The sequence below is a fragment of the Thermobia domestica genome, chromosome 17, assembly GCF_964235325.1.
Source record: "Thermobia domestica chromosome 17, izTheDome1.hap1.1, whole genome shotgun sequence".
Lineage (NCBI taxonomy): Eukaryota > Metazoa > Arthropoda > Insecta > Zygentoma > Lepismatidae > Thermobia > Thermobia domestica.
The window spans coordinates 72,723,046-72,740,359 of NC_137470.1; the positions used below are offsets into that span (position 1 = coordinate 72,723,046).

At 35.9% G+C, this 17,314-nt stretch overlaps 1 protein-coding gene across 6 annotated transcripts in view; it reads left to right on the forward strand.

Annotated features, from left to right (window-relative positions):
• Positions 1-17,314, forward strand: part of LOC145673727 (serine/threonine-protein phosphatase 4 regulatory subunit 1-like) — a 608,213-nt gene that overhangs the window by 127,235 nt on the left and 463,664 nt on the right. Inside the window, exon 1 of one of the 6 annotated variants that reach the window (XM_081743445.1) lies at positions 10,157-10,431. The exons of the other annotated variants lie outside the window; for them this stretch is intronic. The gene's annotated coding sequence lies outside the window, so the exon portion shown is untranslated. Of the gene's footprint in view, positions 1-10,156; positions 10,432-17,314 lie in introns of those variants that run through there. 6 annotated transcript variants of the gene reach the window in all.

The window sequence follows — 17,314 nt, forward strand, 5'->3', positions numbered from 1 at the left end:
ATGACTGATATGTGTCGAATTCAGTTTTCGCGGTCGCTAAGATCAATGGTGAAACTCCGATCGCATTACCTTCCAAATTCACACTATTCAGCTACGGGCCGGGGGTCACCGGGGGGATGCCGAGAAATGTAAAAGTAATCAAAAATGACTGATATTAGTGTCAAATCCATAGTATTTGCGGTCGCTGAGATCAATGTTGATACTTCCTTTAGCGATGACTTGCAAATTCAGCTTCCATTGTATGCGTGCCGGGTTAGCGAGGGGGGGGGGGCAGGATACAGAGACTTGTAAAAATAGCCCAAAATGACCAATATTAGTGTCAAATTCTTAGATTTCGCGGGCGCTGAAATGAATTGTGATACTCCCACAGGCGCTGACTTCCAAATACAGCCCCCATGCGAAGATTGGGTATATTCAGCTAGTATATAAATAAAATTAAGAACATAGAAAAGTAAATTACCCATTGTGAATATTTTCATAGAACGTAATTTATTCGGCATCATGGAGTTGTTATGTTTATTATTTTTAGATTTTTCCAGAGAAATAACTTACACCACTGTGCAGAATTGTTATTGCATATTGGTATGAAATATAGAGAATCTCGAGAAGATCGCTTTCTTTCTTTCACATATCAATAAAGTTCCAACTGTTTTTTTTTTTAAGGATATGAAAAATCTCTAGTTCTCTGTAGGAAACTCTTGTATAGTAGGATTCAGAAATTTGGCGGCTGAAGCTACTTTTGGAAAGATATACAGGGTGTTTCAAAACAACACCGACAACATTTGGGAGGTGATTTCTGACACCAAGATAATACAAAAAATATAGACCAACCTGGGTGCATAAATGCTTCCTTTACGAGTTATATATAGGCTGCCGAAAACATGAAAAAAATGCACTTTAAAGGTCCATAGCTCCAAAACTGTTGGACCTATCGTAGTCGAATAAAGCCTTCACTTAGTAACTAGTATGTGCCCTATGCAAATATCCATGTTTTACAATCCTGCGGTACTTCTGCAATAATTTGAGGTAGTTGGTGAGCACTTCAAAAATTACATGCCCATAACCAAACTCCCTCCATAAAATTGTTGCGTGAGTACTTTAGGTGGATTCTGAAACATGTGTTTTTGGATAGCGCACATATTAGTTCCTTGTGAAGTCTTGACCCGACTATGGTAGGTCCCATAGTTTTGGACCTATGAACCTTTAACGTTTATTTTTTCATGTTTTTGGCAGCCTATAACTCCGAAAGGAAGCATTTAAGCACCCTGGTTGGTCTATACTTTTGTCTTATCTTGGTGTCAAAAATCACATCCTAAACGTTGTCGGATTTTGTTTTGAAACACCCGGTATATCTATTATCACTATGATAACGTCTGTCTATCCATCGACAGGTGATAAAAAGAACACAGTAATATTCCAATGCAACGGTACGCTAATCCCAGTTTCCACCTCGTTTGAAGAGTCGCCTCACCCGTCAATACTTGTGAATTCTATTTTAGTAAATCTTATGTTCAAAATTTGGTGTAGCCATAATAGTTTCTAGGCGAGTGAATCCATTGGATTCGGGCGGTGTAACAGATAATCAAAATCACTTGTTCGGTATGTAGAGGGCATGAAACGCCTAAATCCGTTATCTCGAATCAGTTATTTATTTTTTTTTTTCAGTATCGTCCCACTTCCTTTTCCCTTATTCTCGCTGGAAAGTGACGAAAGAGTGTGCACACATCACACAGACCCTCAAAATTCAAAATTTTTTTTTAAAAAAAAAAAGAGAATCTGGAAATTGTTCATCTGCATCATAAAGTGCTTTTAGCTGTGTTCCCGGAGCGGTGCGAGCAATTTTGAAAGGATGTAGCTGGAGGAAATTGCATGTATGTTTTTGTGACTTCCGATCTTTTACTCCCGTTCGATCGCTTGTAGAAATTTGTATAATTCGCAACTCAAGCCTCTATATCCATGATCGCCAAACCGTAGATGGCGATCTATTAGTAGCTCGCGGGGGCGTTTTCGGTAGATCGCGTTAACGCTCCGGTTGACTAACCTTAAAATGTAAGTTTATAGGCATTAAGGATGGTTTAAAGGGACAAGTTTTGCCAATAGATGTCACTACTGTTTCCGTATCTCTCTCATGTATTTTTTACCTTTCCCAAAAATTCACGATTTCTCCTACATATTTCAATCTAGAGACTTCAAATTTTTAAAGAAGGAACTTCATAACCTATCGAAGGCAACAATCCGTGCCGATTTTTTATTTGGAATTTTCTTCATTACTGAAATGGATTGATTGTTGAAATGTATATCGAAACCTTTATTAATATACCGTTTCAACAATAATGAAAATTCTAAATAAAAAATCGGCACGGATTGTTGCCTTCAATAGGTTATGAAGTTCCTTCTCTAAAAATTTTGAAGTCTCTAGGTTGAAAGTTCTAAGACAAATCGTGAATTTTAGTGAAAGATAAAAAATACATGAGAAAGATACGAATATTGTAGTGACATCTATCGGCAAATCTTGCCCCTTTACACCAACCTTAAACAAATACAAGATTTTTTTTTTTAATATGGTGTTTCTAGTTCTTTTGGTTGATAGCTCACAGTAAGATTTAAAAACTGCACCGTAGCTCAGATTTTTCATAAGTTTGGCGACCACTGCTCTATATAATTGAATTTGAACTAACTTGCTCTTATTTTTTTCAGTAGGATAATATAGACTGTACTATTGGATATTAGGTAGATTGTAGGAGCAATAAACTGCGAGCAGTATTCTTCTGGTATATTAAAGTGTCATTGGGGCACATGACTCCCTGCCCCTCGGGGTCTACCATTCCCTTTCGGCTTCCAAGTATGTTTTCACTGTAGTTTGAAGACAAATTTACAGTTACATCTAGTTGTTTTTAAGGGAAATTCCACTCGATTTCAGAATTCACCATTGAAAAATGACTTTCAAAGAATTCAAAGAAAAAGCAAATTTAAATAATATTTTCTCTGACATTGAACAAACAATTTATTTTACACTTCGAAAATAAAATAACAATGAATCTAAAGTAGTGAGATCAAAACAAACACAATACGAATTCGGGTGTTGCAAAATTATTCGACACCTGATCGGAAATCACTTGAGTAAAAAAATATAAATCTCAATATCCAGTGGCAGGGTTGGCTGGTTTAAACCAAGATGGTTCAAACCATTTTTAAACCTTGATTTAAACCAGCTTAAAAAAAAAGCTAGTTTAAACCAAAACAAAAAAGAAAGAAACCGCTTTAAATCGTGTGAACTTCATGGTGACGTTTCCACATATCAAACCATCCGCATTACGTTTATCTACTTTTCACCTTTTAATCAAGGGGTCCTGTGTTCAATTCTCGATCGAATCACAACCCATCTTTCAAGTGTAAACCAAGTAGCGATTCGAGGTGTCCCTTTAAGCGAAAATCTTCTCCGTGCTAACCTTGGTATTTCATAAGGATTGTAAGCCTAAACATACGAAATGAAAGCAAATTATGTGTGTCTATTGAATCAGTGCCTGTTGTTTTATAAAGAAGCAAGTTTGTTTAATTTAAATATATTGATAGAAATTGGCAAAATTTATGAATTGCCTACGTAGCTTCCAACATCAACTTGGATTTGACTTTAATTTTATTGAATGATATCTACATACCAAATTTGTAATTTAATACCTCAGTTTTAGCGTAGTGATTATGATAGGTTGACCTTAAATTTTTACATACAAATACATTTAAAGTAATAACAGGATTTTCCCAATGGCTAAGGCGGGAGTTTCCCGATTTATATATAATCCTGGTATAATGTTTTTACTTGTGTAACTGTTTATCTTTTTGTCCTTCTGAAATGACTGTTGACAATTATATTAACAAGTAGGCCTATGTAAAGATCAGTACAACGTATTTTTATCAGGAGTCCTTCGTGAGTGAGTCGGCAATCGCATTTGTGACCAATTAGTCCCGGTTCCGTGTCCAAATGGTCAATTTCTCTTGGACGTAAGTTGAGAAGCGGTTTGGATTCCGCTTTAAGCTTATGTGACCCCTTCCAGCATAACCTTTTTATTGCATAATAACACCAAGGCGAAACCAACTCATTTCTCTTCATATCGAATATAAATACATAGAGTAAATTATTTAAACCATAAAAAACTGGTTTAAACAAAAAAACTAGTTTTTTGGTTTTTTTCAATAAAAAACATGGTTTTTGCCAACCCTGTGCAGTAGGTAGTCCTTTCTGCTTAAGAACTGCGTGTAGTCTATTTGACGTACCGTTCACAAATTTGCGAGTGTATGCAACAATAATCTTGGCCCATTCTTGACGAAGCACGTCCTTCAGATGCGCCTTTGAGGTTGTAGATGTTTTTGGAACTTGTTTCTCTTAGTTTTTCACACATTTCGAGCTTGTTTTTCTAGTTTATCACACTTTTCGAACTTGTTTCTCTAGTTTATCGCACAAATGTTCAATGGTGTTCATATCTGGAGACTGAAGAGGTGGATGGAATGTCTTTGGGCAATTGTATAGTAACCAGAGTTTTACAATATGAGCTGTGTTTCGGGTTGTTGTCTTGGTAGAATTTGAATATATCTAATATCCCCATTTTTCTGCGTCCTTCTTTAAATTATCTTTGTGAATTTGCAGGTAGAGGTGTTTGTTAATTGACTGTTTGATGAACACCAGCTCACCTACTCCAGACGCTGATGTGCAGCCCCATACCATTACGCTTACTGACGGCTACAGATTTTGTTCCTCTTCTCTGTATTGAGTCTTCTCCACACCATTATCCTCCCATCAGAACAGAAGATGCTTGAACTTGCTTTCATGAGAAAACTCACGTAGTCCTACCAATTGGCACCCATATACTGGTATTATTTCGCAAAACTAGTCTTTTCCTCCGGTTTGTTTTGTTGATATGAGGCTTTCTGCATGCTACGCGGCCATGAAAATCAGTTCTACTAAGGACTCTTCTAGTTATATCGGGACTTACGTCGATCCCCATTTATTCTTCAACCTCGGCAGCAATTTTTGGAGCACTTATTCGTTGGTCTTTTTACTTTCCGGACTGTTGCGGATTCCCGTCTCTCCGAAAATGTCTTTGGACGTCCCGTGTTAGGGAGGAAATCATCTCTATCTTCAACCTTGTGTCGCTTGATAATATCAAATACTGTACTTTTTTTATTATTATTTGCGACATCTCTGCAAATTTTCTGCAGCTTTTTTTTTCCCCCTTTTTCATGGTGTAAAATTGCTAATTGCCGCTGTTCAAATGCTAGATCTACTCAATGATTCTGTGTCCAAGACGTTGCCATACAGGGCAATTCATGTCTCCAGACCCATTCTTCGTGTTGACAACGAATTCTTTTATATTACTGCCGCAATAACGACTGTAGTACTTAACACAACCCTCAATACCAGCGCCATATTTCATAGTACTTGCATCATTCTCATAGATGTCATACTGTCCGAATAATTTTGCTGGAAAAAAATTGGGCATGGTATTCATTGCCATTACTTATATCCGTATTGTTAACAGCAATACACGCTTCATTGTGTTTTTCAGGTATGCATATATAGCTCCTTTTTTTCTTAGGCAGTATTGTGTACAAAATATGTTTTTTCATTTCGGAGCCACAGCCCGTTATATGTATTTCATTGGAACTGTCCGAATAATTCTGCTAGTCATTGTATGTAAAAGGATGTTTTCCTTGTAGGGGCGCGTTACCCGCGTTTCCTGTTGTGGCTCCGCTACTATTTTAAGTTTTGACTAAAGTGACTTCCTGCTTTACACAAGGTTTTGATTAGTCAGACACGACTGAATGTGCGGGGAATAATTGAGTTGCAGCTCTTGCAACGTATAGGCAGATGTAGTTTTCTTACAAGTCACGTTTTACGTCGCAGCAGTTTGAATCTAAAATGTTGGGGGTTTGGAATGATCGATAATAATAATAATAATAATAATAATAATAATAATAATAATAATAATATTATTATTATTATTATTATTATTATTATTATTATTATTATTATTATTATTATTATTATTATTATTATTATTATTATTATTATTATTATTATTATTATTATTATAAAGCAATAATAGAATCACAATGGAAAAAAAATACCTAAACAGAATTTGATGAGGAAAATTGACTCGACTGGACTCGAATCCAAATTCGCTACTTGCCAATTCCACACGATACCTCTGCACTACAAGTCCTTCAGGTATATTTGACAAATTGAACTACAACTTACCCCCGACATAGTTTGCTAATTATATTTTACATTAAAATATCACGAAACCTAATTAATATCCTTCCAGGTCTTGATAAATCTAATATAAAATAACGCGTGTTATCTTTTCTAGGTTGCACGACGAACATTAAAACCTCAGCGTTAAGTGGAGGAACGTCTCGTTACATTTCCCTCCTTTGAGGAAGGTCTATTTAACCTGTTTCTAAGTTAAAGAATTAAATGACGAGTAACCCAAGTAATGAGTCTGTCAAAGTAGTCTTTGGAAAAGTAGCCTGTAAAATCAAACCGTTGCAAGAAGACAACGCTTTTAGAGTTTACTAAGAAATAATTTATTGTTAGGTTTCTAATGAAATACATAGATGGAAGAAATTTGAACTACCTTAGAACAGGTTTTGAAGAAAGTAGGATTTTGAATTGCTATTTCGAAATATTAAACTAATTAGTGATTATTAGTGAGACTGCTCGTGTTCCAGAGATTTTGACACAGTTACGTCATCATGAAACTTTAGGCAGCCAAAGTAGACGTTTGGTAACAATTCATAGTTTAATAGCATTTCGTAGAGCATTTACTATATGACTTCCTTATTTTTCTCGACGATATTGATTCACTGTAAGTTACTAAAATTGAAAATTATAGTGTAGCGAATTCTCTGCAACACAGCTCTTAAAATTATTTTTTTTCCCCAGTAAATTGTATTTGTTAATTTTTTTTTTGTTGTCGGTGCTGTTTCGAAACACCCTGTATATATGATACAAAGTGTTCGAATTAAACTTTCAGGAGACGAGGAATAAATGGTCTTGTGTTCACACACACACACACACACACACACACATATATATATATATATATATATATATATATATATATATATATATACATACATACACACACAGAGTGTTAAGTCGTGTGTCAGTTTCATTTGTTCACTGTGCAAAAGTGGTATGAGGTAAAGGCGTGGAATTTGGTGTAACTTTAGACGAAGGACATAAGTTCTGTTTCACCATAGATGCATGTCACTTGTACTGAAGGTTGAAGAGAGATAGGGTCAAAGATCAAATTTCGATTTTTTCCTTATGGGATTCCAATTTTAAATTCTGAAAGAGCCTGAAAAAACGTAAATCGAAGTGATAACAAAGAAAAAGCTGTATGGTATGATTCTATGTCGCAAGCTAACCAAATATGCGTCAATTAAGTGTCATGGTCACGGTCAGATCAAGGTCACAGGTCACCTTGAGAACCCATTTGACATGATAAGGTACGGACATTGCGTAGTTTTCAGTGTATTCAAGTGGGTTCTCAAGATGACCTGTGAACTTGATCTGACCGTGACCTCTGACCTTGACACTTGATTGAGGCATTTGGTCGGCTTGCGACATAGAATCATATCATACAGCTTTTTCTTTGTTATCACTTCGATTTACGTTTTATTTTTTCAGGCTCTTTCAGAATTTAACATTGGAATCCCATAAGGAAAAAATCGAAATTTGATCTTTGACCCTATATCTCTTCAACCTTCAGTACAAGTGACATGCTTCTATGGTGAAACAAAACTTATGTCATTCGTTTAGTTACATCAAATTCGACGGCTTTACTTCATAGCACTTTTGCACAGTGAACAAATGAAATTGACACACGAATTAATCAACACACTCTCTCTCTCTCTCTCTCTCTCTCTCTCTCTCTCTCTCTCTCTCTGTATATATATATATATATATATATATATATATATATATATATATATATATATATATATATATATATATATATAAAATATATAAAATATAATGTGTGTGTGAACACAAGACCATTTATTCCATATCGCCCGAAAGTTTAATTATATATAAAGATGCTTTAACCTGTCTGATTCTTAAATCTTCATTTTAAAATACAACAAATGTAATGATAATAAATTTTTCCTAGTAATTTGTTTCTTGTTTTTTTTCTGTTTGTAACCAGGCGACAGGGAGCTGCTATTGTTTGTTTTCAAAAGTCATCAAGAGTTCCACAAATATTGAATTTCAGTACAACACACATACAGTACATTGTCTACATAATGTTCTTCAGAATATTATCATGCTACCAAAATCATCTTCAGACTACTAAATTAACGGATAAACTTTGCGAAAAAAATCTAGGGGATGTTTTCACTTAATCCCCTTGCTAATAATGAATAAAAACAATGAATTGGATACATTAAAATAGGAACTGAGTGAAGGCTCCTCTGCGGAGAAAGTATAAAGGTGGATTCCCAACAGAATTTTTGTACTTTTTTCGTTAAGTCGTACTCCTGCGACAGACAAATTGTTTTTATTATTTCGTTTTGGGAGGCCAGTCTTTTAGGGGGAAAAAAGTCACTTAAAACCTTTATGGTTTATATTATCGCGTGGAAAAGGAATGAAGAAAGTAGGCACAATGATGTGCCAGCGAGTGAAAGACTGAAGGACCCAAATATTTCTAGTCCTTAAATACAATTAACTGACCTCAAGAAGGAACAAAGATTCGTAACTCTTTCTCTAGAAAGTATAAGAAGGAAAACATTGAAAACTCATATTTTCAGTATATTTACTATTTTGTTTTTCAAAGTTTCTCGTCGGCCCATTTTTAAGACAAGAGGAAATATCTTTTCTCAGTAAAAAGGTGCCGGTGCGTATCGTTGCGTACCGCCAGAAATAAAACATATATCCTTTTATGCAAGTTATGCAAGTACACACAACGTATTTTATGTCCAAAGAAAAGTTTTCCCAACCTATGCGATAGTTCTGTACTATCGAATGAATGAACTAATGAATTTTTCCTCTACGCTTGTCAAAATTGATCATATTTTAGTGTTTTTTTTCTTACTGAATAGTTACAAGTAAAATTGAAGTAAGAAAACTAACTATAAATTAAAGAGTATAAATGAGTCATATTCGTCAGTAATATAAATGATAACGTTTTAGTACTGGCAACCTTCGATTTCAAAAGTCGTAGATACAACAATTGATAGTACAATCATTGCTAAAAATGCTTGGTTCTCGGGAGGGATAAAAAAAAAAGCTCGTAAACTGTTAGGCTTACTACAAAAATTATACCTTATTTTTTAATCTCAGAAAATTTAATGTAAAATTTTATAAAATAACGTGATAATGTTCTTTACGAGACTGGGAATAATTATCCCTGCCAGGAATTTTATTTTCATGACACGAGCCGGAGATAAATTTTTACGAGAGGGGGGGGATTGTCCCCATCCTACCTATTAATTCGAACACTATATATGATAATCACTATGTGTCGTTCAGAGTCAAGGAAATGTATAAATATACTTGTAGTGAAAGAAGTACCTATACCCACCATTTTAAGTCATTATAGCCTTCCAGTGTCGAAAATGAATGTTGTATTAGTAAGTCAAGGTAATAGTAAGTCAAGATAGTGGAGTATTTGACACACACGTCGTAACTCGTAAGAATTGTTGTTGGTGTATGAATAAAATTAAAATTTATTCATCGGGCTCCAAAAGATACTGGGGTTCTATTGTAATATTGCACTCCTTTTTGGTTTTATTATTATTGTTATTACGATAGTCTTTTTGAATACTACCTCCATTGCTTGTTGAATTTTGGAATAGTGTGGGTTTGAACGTCAAAGATAAAAGCCTGATGATATAGGCATAGCTTACTATTCCTTCCGAGTTTGTTTGCACACACATATACGTAAGTTAGGATTTCCCGAGCTGGCTGAAGTTGACAACACTGGAGCCAGTAGCATTGGATCAATGCGAGAAGACCAACTCAGGCCCTCTCTTGGGTGGATTTCTAATTTCATGAAGTAGGCGCTGCTGGCTGACGCGGACTATACCATTCTTAAAGTGGGTGTGCGTAGACACTTGTGAGTAGAACGTAGGGGCAGGAACTGAGGCCAAAGGCCTTTTGTTCCCGCCGCGTTTTGGGTTTGAGATTTCATCTTCCGGTTCGTCAGAAAACTTAACGCCTTCGGTAGTTGTGTGTGTTTGAAAGTGGAAAATAACATTAATTTGAAAATTCAGTAACTAGTAATGCGATATATTGGAAAAGCAATACTTTGTGTACGTGTGACGGTTTAATAGTAAGAATGATAGTAAATTCTGTAGTGCAAATAAAGTTCCGGGTGATGGTGAGAATTCAGATAGAGAAACATGTGCCAGAAATAGGGACGCATTTAGGTAAGGTTCACAGTGTTACTTGAATTATATAGTATACATTGTTTGTGTGGCATACACACGCACGAAAAAAAAAAAAAGTTTTAATCGTTTTATCATCTCATACGACCGGAGATGACATGTACGATGTCTTGTGCGTTGGTGAAGTAAATGTAGTAAATTCTAGTAAAGTAAAGCCACCGGGTTATATAGCTTGAGTTTAGCATAAAGCATAATTTTTATTGAGTATCCGGGAGTTGCGTAGCCTAATACAATTGAACGTTAACACAGTATCACACTAAGTCTGCTGATGTATCAGCATGTTTGCATGGCACGTGTATGGAGTAATCCCTCCCTCCTTCCTTGGGTAATAAACAGTCTTTATTGAATTGTGCGCACGGACATCCATTCACGACAGACTCGTTAGTTGGTCATGAAGTCCTATTGTTGGAATACTAGTATCTGCTTGGAAGAAAGGTGTGACTTGTTCTCGTAGTAACGCAGTGTTGATTGAGAGCGTGTCCATTGGAATTAGGGTGTGAGCGTGTGGTTGTGTGTGTATATGTGTGTGCGCGCGCGTGTGTGTCTGTGCGAGTCGTGTAACTTCCTGTCCGCTTAAAAACAACTCGTACCGCGCCTTTTCTGCCGACTCTTTGAGACTTGCTTTGCTGAGAGAAAATATTTACTGATATGAACAGTCAATAGTTTGTTTTGCAAAACTGGAGCAAAATGTACTGATGATTTAGTTTTACACTATATGTAAAAATATATTAAAAGTTAGTGGTATCGTTAATGAAAGTCTTCCTGTCTGGGATAGCGCGACTCATTCTGCTATTTTTAGCTCTTTCTTCCTCTACGCCACAGACGTGGAGCAGTTCCCGCCGTTAAAAAAAAAAAAAATCTTCAGACTAGTTGATTGCCAACTGCGCTTTTTATGTTTAGATAATACTATGATGGAATGTCTTAATGCATTTTGCTGTTTTCTTCATCGGATGGAAATGAATATGCACAGAGTAAGAATACAGTTCGTTGTAAGCAACTACATTGTGTTGGAACAGTGCCAAGAACCGTAAAACCAAGTCGTGCTAGTGAGTCCATACAACAACATTGATAACTTCGAGTGCTGGACATATGACCTTGCTTTTAGAGGCCACTCACGCTCACCTTCCTGCAATCCCTCGCTCTTGCGAATATTCATTCAGTTAATGCATGTGATATAGGTCGTTGCGCGTAGTATTGTATTGAAAGGAAGTCACATGTGATACAATATTTATACTGTTATCCTTTTGATCACGTTACATAAATTCGTTCCTGAAACATTTTTCACATTGTAATCTCTTCATTCATTTTTAAAGAGGGCCGCTGTCGTATTCGACAGAGGTTGTTCAGATTTGCGTATTATACAAAACGCTTGTTTTGTATGGTGCGATTTATATAATTTGTTGAGGGTATATATGAAAATAGTAATAAAACATGGAGGTATTTATTTAGATAGATCATCTTATTTAAAAATATTCAAGTATCTTTTTTAAGGAGAAATGAAATTTTCAAACCCTCTTAACCTATACCTCGGTAATACGGGCAATTTTTCTTTTTGTCCTTGGAGAAATATATATTACTAACAGAAATGTCCATTTCTCACACGGAAGAATAACGAATACGCGTATAAAACTAGAAATAAAGAGTTGTGTAGAAACTGCTCTCCTTTACCCTTCAGAAGTGGAATTTTTAAGAGCACAAAGATGTGTTCGCAATAGGTAAGGGAAACTCAAATACTATAGAAATGACTCCTTTTCTGTTTAGGAGCTGTATTTTCGAAAGCTCATGAAAAAACAAACTATCCCTTTATTTCTAAATTCGAGTTTAATAACTGAATTTCACACCTTGTACTTAAGCAAATCATCAAATTCTACACTTTCTGAACGAATAAGTGGACTTGCAATATTATAGACCCTTTCCCTCTTAGGATTGGAATTTTTGAGAATACTGGATCTCGTATTCCGGTATTTCGAACGAATATATATACGGAATTACACATCTTAATCTTACCCGACTACTCGCATTGAGCATTCTGAATGAATAATGGGAAATTTAGGTATTGTAAAAATGACCTCTTTTCCCCTTAGGAGCGGAATTTTCGAAAACGTCCGAAGTACGTATTCCTTTATTTTCAATTGATAGTTTATATTAGTCGTCCCGTTTCAAGGCTACTCTTGTCCATGTATAGCAAATTCCAGAAAACTTAGAAAAATGTTTCGTAGAAAATGTAGGGTCGGCATGTTTCGTAGAAATGGGAATGCTCAGTATGTTCATGTGTAAAACTTGAACATCCTCAGATATTTCCAGTTCTACTAAACGCAGTTTTCCTCGGTTTTCAGAGATTTAATGTAAATGGACAAGAGCCGCTTTGAAACTGGATGACTCGTATACGAATTTCGCATCTTCAGCTTAACCATATCCTCTCGTTGGCCACTTTCTGAAGAGGAAAATTTTAGCAGTGTGGAAATGATCCCGTTTCCCCTTTAGAAGTGGTATTTTTGAAAACCCAAAACACATTTATCCTTTCTTAATTAGTGTCATGTAGAGCTCCCAGCTGTCTATATGAATAACGTACGCGTCTATGGCGCGAGATACCCGGGCTTGATTCACAGTGAGATTTGGTTTTAATTAGTGATAGGCACAAAAACCGAAATGTCATTTTTTCGGTTTTCGATTTTCCTAGAAACCGGTTTTGCCCATCTCTAGTTATAATTCCACACTACGTTGTAGGTCCACGTCTCAAATAGCCGTAGGGCTGAAAGAGACGCTGAACTCAAATCCTACTTCATATATTAATTTAACATTTCAATTTGAAATGCGTATCCTCTCGTTGTGTATTTTCTAAGTAAATAATTGGAAATTTGGATAGTGTAATATCCTACTTCTACGAACAAAATTTTCGAAACCTCGTAAACATTAGTTTGTATTTTTGGGAGACCATAGGTCTATAACTAATTTCATACACTGCGTATTTCCAACTTAGGTAAATCCTTACATTCAGCACTTTCTGTGGTAAATTGAATGTTACAGAAATGATCTCTTTTCTCTCTTAAAGGAGAATTTTTCAAAAACTCTGGAACTCGTATTTTTTATTTAGAATTGAGTGCATGTGCCCAATCTGGCGCTTCTAACTATAGCTAATTCTCATATTGGAAAGCTAGGTAAAGAAGGGGAAATATGTGTTTTACACAAATACATTTCCCCTTAGCGGAATTTTCTAAAACCCGGAAATACGTGTTCTTTTATTTTCAGTGGAAAAGTCTATACACCGAAATTTACTTCCCAAATTTAAGGGAAATCTTACATTCGGCACTGTATTAATAAACAAAAGGAAATTCGGGGAAGTAGAGATAGTCCTTTTCCCCCTTCAAGTTTGGATTTTTAAAAATTCAGAAACACTTTTTCAATTAATAGATTTTGTACCGAGGAGCAAAATTTTAACTTAAGGAAATTCCAATATTGAGCACTTTTGGAATAGAGAAAATAAAATTTTAATATTTTATAAATTACCTCTTTTCTTCCATAGAAAGGAGCAGGGTGGATTGATTTAAATCAGTCTGATTTAAATCACGATTTTAATCAAGATTTAAATCACTTGATTTTTTTAATAAAAATCGTTGATTTAAATCAAATTCCGAAATGAATTAATTTAAAGTGAAAGTAAGTAAAATCCCGTTTCTATTCTGTTATTCCGATTATGGAAGATAATAATCATAATACAGTGAGACTCAAATGTATGTAAGCACAGCATGAAACGAGTATCATGTGGGAACTATCAGGGAAAATCCCGTTTGAACGGGTTACGGGTGAACCCTGCTTTCTTCTCTTTGTAACACAGGGTTTTAAAATTTCTGTTCCAACGGGGAAATCACCATGGACATTTAAGATGAAAGCTCTTTTGTGTTCATGTCTATTTGTTTGTTTCCAGATAATAGGGGCGTATTTAGAGGGTTCAATCCCCTCTCCGAAACAAAAAAAAAAAATAGATTTTAAAATTTTGGGCGAAATTTATGTACTAAATACATAGAAGTTCCTCGGGATCGTAATACGACAAATTTTGGATGCGTTAAAATATCGAATAATACTTTTGATAAAGTGGATACTTGACCCCATTGCAGAACATGCCGCGATCTGCGATGTGATCGCAGAAAATTTGCCGCGCCTGTGCAGGAAAAATTGTAAGAGGAAATAAAATAGCCAACAGAAAAGTGTAAAAACGTGCCTGCTATGTATAGATGTCTTAAATGCACGGACAACTCGCATTTGAACTGTTTTTCACGTCACATAAAACATATTTTTAACAATCACAAGTGTTTCTTCTTCTGGAAATGATCATCTTGATTTTTTTATTTTGGAATTCCTGCAGGGAATTCGTGTTATTATTCAGTTCAAAATCTCTTATCATCGTAATTGTATCGAGGATTTTGAAGCTTTAAAATATATAAAACGATAATTATGCCTGTTGTGCTGTATGGTTATGAAACATGGTCACTTACGCTGAGGGAAGAACGCAGACTGAAAGTATTTGAGAATAAAATCCTGAAACGAATATTCGGAACCAAAAGGAACGGAAATGAGAAATGGCGAAAACTTCATTATGAGAAACTGCATAATTTATACCATTCACCAAACATTGTTAGGGTCATCAAATCTTGGAGGTTCAGGTGGGCAGGACTGTAGCGAGAATGGAAGAAAGTAGGAACGCTTTCAAAGTTTTAACTGGAAGTCCAATCGGAAAACGACCATTAGGAAGACCTAGTCGCACATGGGAGGGCAATATTAAGATGGATCTCGCAGAAATAAGAATACAAAATAGAAACTGGATTCAGTTGACTAAGGATAGAAGTCAGGAGAGCTTTTGTGAACATGGCATTGAACCTCCGGGTTCCATAGGTCATAGAGTGAGTTAGTTAATTTTAGGCGAAATTTATGTACTTTATATGTATTTCGTGCCGCTAGCTAGTTCCAATTGTTTAAAAATATGTCCCTGCCAAATATCAGTAACTTTCGTAAAAAAAAAAAAAAAAAAAAAAAGTGTCATGTTGATATACATTGCTGTACTTTTTCCTTAATGCTTAAGAAACATTGTTTGGGGTTGAAATAGGTTAACGATTGGGATTTAAATCAAAATTAAAACTCAATACTTTCACTTAAATGACATAATTAACATTTAATACTAATTCCTAATGTTTTTTCTTCAGTTCGCGACTTGTATCATACGAAGAAAAAGATTTGATTTAAATCAAAAAAAATCGATTTAAATCAAAAAAATCAACAAAAATGATTTTTTTGAAAAAAATCATGATTTTTTCCACCCTGGAAAGGAGTTACCGAAAGGTATTACTTTATTTGGAATTAAGAGATTAAATATAACGAATTTTACACCTCCAACTTGATTATGCTTAGATTTGTAATTTTTAGAATAAAGAAAATCAGATTTGGATGCAATAGAAAGGAGTTATTTTCCATCCTTAGAAACTGAGTTCCTAGAAACACAAACATATTTCCGTATTTTTAATTTAAAAAAAAAGACAAATGTACCAAATTTTATGCCTCCATGTTAAACGAATCCTTGCATTATCACTTTCAAAATAACGGGAAGGAAGGGAAATTTGGATTAATGACCCCCTCAGGAGTGGATTTTTTAAAATTTTGAAACGCTGAAACACATTTCATTATCTTTTATATGACAGTCATGACAATATCCTGTGGAAACACGCCCTTACGGATCAGAGTAGAACAAAGAACTTGAAGAGGTCGATAATTTCAAGTATCTGGGAAATACTTTGACGAAAGAAGTATTCTACACCGAAGTGATCAGGTCAAGAATTGTCATAGCCAAAGAAGCATTCAACAATCAAAGGTCACTCTTAATTAGCAGCCTTAATATTGGACTAAGGAAGAAATTGGTCAAGTGGCAACAGTGGCGAACACTGTGGGGGTATCGAAAGGTACTGTGTCTAATGTTACGAGGGCATACACAATTCATGGGCAAACGACGTCTGCAAAGCACAACAGTTGTCGAAAGACAATCTCGTCAGATAAGGACCGGAAGGCGTTAAAACGGATTGTAGCAGCTAAAAAGAAGACCACTGCTATGAAAATTACGTCTGAACTCAGTTCCGGCTTACAGAACCCGGTTTCATCGAAAACAGTGCAACGGGAACTTCATGAAATGAAAATTCATGGCAGGGCCACTATCATCAAACCCCTGGTCAGCAGTAAATGCGAAGAGGCGTATCCAGTGGTGCAAGGACCACAAGGCGTGTACTCATGAGCAGTGGAAAGACATAATGTGGTCTGATGAATTGCCCTTCACCTGGTTTCCAACAATCGGTCGTGTTTACGTATGGAGAACACCGTCGCAGGCCTATGATACAGACTGTCTGCTCCCAACTGTAAAGCACGGGTGTGGTTCTGTTACAGTATGGGCAGTGATATCGTGGTTTTCCGCAGGTCCAATCATAGCTCTGCATGGAATGATGAATGCCAAGCCGTATGAGGCCAGTTTGGGGGACCAGGTTCTACCCATGGCCCAAATATTGTTCCCTGATGGTGATGGCATCTACCAAGATGATTTGGCACTGTCACGCTGCAAAAAACGTGAAATCGTGGTTTGATGAGCATGACCAGGAGCTATCACACCTCCCCTGGGTCCCACAATCACCAGATCTGAACATGATTGAGCCATTGTGGTCTGAGTTGGAAAGGCGTGTTCGGTTTCGTTACCCTCCACCAGCATCCCTTGAGGAACTGGAGCATGTTTTGGAGGAACAGTGGTACAAAATACCAGACACCACGATTCAGGAGCTATATACGTCCATTCTACGTCGGATTTAAGCTCTATGGACGCAAAATAAGGCCCCAC